At 40.5% G+C, this 3,726-nt stretch overlaps 1 pseudogene; it reads right to left on the bottom strand.

The window, feature by feature from the left end:
• Positions 1–914: 914 nt before the first annotated feature.
• On the bottom strand, positions 915–2,831 carry LOC138422034 (sorting nexin-13 pseudogene; annotated as a pseudogene).
• Positions 2,832–3,726: the final 895 nt, after the last annotated feature.

The following is a 3,726-nucleotide window of genomic DNA, read 5'->3' as shown; positions in this document are numbered from 1 at the left end:
ACAGTCAAAGTGTATATGCCCTCTTAATTCCTAGAAATGCGCAATATATAGAGTAAAGAGATACTAAGAAGGACACATCCACAAAGCACTCTCCAGTTTCTAGGTGTTTTTTTTTTCCACACTCAAATCCCTATTCACACTTGCAGACAGATGCCTTCACTTCTCAGACCCAGGAAAAGTGGTGCTGCAAGAGCCTCAGCCCAGCTGGAACAGAAAATGTCAGTGACATTGTCTGAGCCTGGTTAAGGGAAATGAAAACACACCAAGTACTTCTGTTAAGAAGTTAGGCATGAGCAACTGAGGAGTGACCTAGCTGGAAAAGGATGCAAGCTGATCTCTAAACCTCACCTCAGACACACTCACAATCTCCTGTAAGGCCCAGGAGAGCTCACAGATATGCTACAAAATAATCACAGAGACTTAGCCAACTACTGCCCCTGTGCCCTAGGCATATAGTGGATACAACTAACCGCAGGGGCTTCTCCAACTGGGTGCTTGTGCCCTTGATGCACAGCTGTGTCCTCAAGTGACCTTAGGCAGCCAGGAGCCCATTAAGGGTTCATAAATATTCTATACATACATACATCTGATTATAACAGACCACATTATGGGAAAGACAAGCACATTGGAGCCTGTTGTTATGTAACTTGCAACTGTCAATCAAATCTGTCAGTTCACACCCACCTATATGAATATGTAAAAGCCCTGTGTTTAAAACCCCTTTACCTCCTACCTCATCATCCCTGTGCCAGTGCCTCTCTTGGCTGTGTCCACTTCTCCCTTGAGGTGTTCATCCTGTTTTTTCTGTTACTTTTCAATAAACTTGTTTGTACCACAGGTAAGACCTCAGATTCTTCTTTGTGTCCATACCAAGAGCCAAGGTCCACAAGGGACGATCTTCTTCAGCCCTCTCCTTACCCAGTAATAGTTTCAAAACATGAATTTAACACAAGGAATTGGTTACATAGGTTTTGGAAGAGTAAGGAACAAAAAGAAGCAGATGGGATCAATTCATAAACTTTCCTTTGGATGTCATTAGAGATTTCATGGGTTTGATATTCATGATTCAAAGTGTTTGCTAACTTTCCCACCAAATAATCATCAACAGTAACTCTTGGAGATGCCTTTCTAACAAATGCTGTTCATAAATTCCAACAGAAGCTGCACTTAAAATCTTTGGTGTGGTTGGTTTCATGTTTTCCATCTCTCTGACAGCTTGATAAAACTTCTAGGTGCTACTGGTCTATAACCTGGTATCCTTTCACTGTCATTCAGAAGAAGAGATGTACCTGACCTCCAGTTTGCTGCATGTAATCTTTAAAAAATTGGAGTTCACACTGCCTATAAGAATGCTGTCCAGGGGAACTATGCAAAGTTTCCCAACATTTGCTGCCACTTTCAACATTCATTTCTTTGTCTGACTGCAACCATTGTATTCTTGAACCACATACTTCTTTACAAATAATAAACTATTTATTTGATTTTTCATGGTGTTGATATCATTACCAGCTGTATCCGAGGATCGAAGATAATGTTAATTCTGCCGCTTTACTTCTGAAAGCTTCTAGCTCTCCAATATTGTCACTCAATTTAATGATGTTCATCAAGTCCTCATAGTTTCAATCAGAATCACAGATCATCCATAAGATATATTGATTAATATAATCAGGACATTGAGTTGTTTTATTAATGGAGGAAGGATTTCCCATGCAAGGATTTTCCTGACAAAGATCACATGATCTTGTTCTGGAAATCTCCAGGAGGTAGCAATAAATACAATAAGACCTCACACAAAGCCCTTAGGAATCCTTCTTCATCTTTGAGAGAAGTGCACAGCACAGTAGGTCATGACAAATGTCCTTTTCCAATTCAGCTTGAAAGAAGGTTATCTACAAGATCTTCTGCATTACCTTTCACTTGATCCTCTTTTTCTGTTATCTTCTGTTGAGCCTTTCTGAGTACTTGAGATGAAAGATTTTATCCTTCCTGCAGTCAGACTGCATTTTATGTGCACATGTTAGCTGAGCTGGATATGGTAAAAGACTCTAGTTTCAGAGGGTCGGATGATGCTGATGGAGAGTCTTTTAATGGATCTCCTAAAGGAAGCATAAATGTATCTTTAGATGACCTTTCAAAAGTATCTTCTGCTGATTCAGTACAACTTCATACTTACATTTCAGACACTGGTGTTTGTAATGATCATGACAAGACACGCCCATTATATGGCATCACTGTACACTGGCACAGTCGCAACAGTGAGATGATGTGGAAAACCTACTGCCGCCATAGTGACTTTCACGACTTCCACACGAGGAAGCTACAGAAGCAAAAGGAAGAAGGCATGACACCGTGATGTGAGGCTGCTAAAACTGCTGGGCTAGAACCCTTTAGCCTGCACCTGTTGCTGTGCTGTTACTAGAATCATTTGTCACAGTCACTCCTGGATTGCTGAAGAGGGGTCATATCCATCAAAGTGGGGATTTATCAAAGGTATGACCTCTACCAGATTCCTGTGGTCAAGAACCACACAACTCTCAATGTATCCACCACAATACTATAATCCAATTCCCCTACCTTTTCTCACTAGTGCCTCTCATTTGAGTTTTCATAGGAGGCTGGTAAATGCTATCTGCAGATTCCTGTTCTGCAAAAATACATACCAGAGTCCAGAGGGAAACGGGACCTGAGACTATCCAGATACTTGTCCAGCACAGGAGGCAATCTGCTACTCCACCCACAATGAGTTGTTTTTCTATTAATAGTATTAGAAGTAGCTGCCTGCACATCCTCCACACTTTTTCAACTGCTGCTTTTTGTTTCCTGAAGCACATAGTGATGGGTCAAGTGAACAATCTAACCCGTTAAACTGACCTGATCTGATTGGCCCACAGGGAAGAAAAGGACATTTGGGGACTTACCACTTCAATCCTATTGTCAACTTGTGTAATGGAAAGGAAAAGCAAAGGATAATACTAGAGAGTAAGTGTGTGCTATTGGACAGTTCTTTGAAATCTATTAATAGAACACTGCATCAGGAAACTAATCATCTCAGTAGAAGACAATCCAATCCCTGTTCTGTTGATCTCTGGTTGGTGTTCCTGCAATAGCTGAACATCAGCCTAGAGGACAGAAAACCAGAAAGTACAGGAGATCAGATCATGCAGTAGGGAAATGTTTCCTTATCCTTGAGAATATTCAGCTCAGATTGCAAACCTAAATGGAGAAACTTGCTTAATTTATTTTTCGTAAACACAAAATGTGCTGTGCTGTGTAATAAGTCACTTCATTTATGTCTGACTCTTTGTGACCCCATGGACTGCAGCCCTCCAGGCTCCTCTGTCCAAGGGATTCTCCAGGCAAGAATACTGGAGTGGGTTGCTGTGACCTCCTCCAGGGATTGAACCTGCATCTCTTACACCTCCTGCATTGGCAGGTGAGTTCTTTACCATCCGTGCCCCCTGGGAAACCCTAAATACAAAATAGCTACAAAGTAATATTTACAAATTATATGCAAGGTATAAAGTAAAAACACAATAGGCACCTGAATTTTGTTTCACTCTCCCTCCCTTCTTCCACTATTCTCAATTCTGCATTTATAACAATTGCCCATTGTTAGAATATTACCAAGTATCTTTGTATCCCTGAATAAGGCACTTCTTTATTTTGCATATTTTAATATTCATGTAAATGAATTATAATCTATATAATCTTGTAAAATAAACACAT

The sequence above is a fragment of the Ovis canadensis genome, chromosome 16, assembly GCF_042477335.2.
Source record: "Ovis canadensis isolate MfBH-ARS-UI-01 breed Bighorn chromosome 16, ARS-UI_OviCan_v2, whole genome shotgun sequence".
In the NCBI taxonomy this organism is placed as follows: Eukaryota; Metazoa; Chordata; class Mammalia; order Artiodactyla; family Bovidae; genus Ovis; species Ovis canadensis.
The sequence above is the reverse complement of the archived record's forward strand: the minus strand, read 5'-3'. Positions and strand labels throughout refer to the sequence as shown.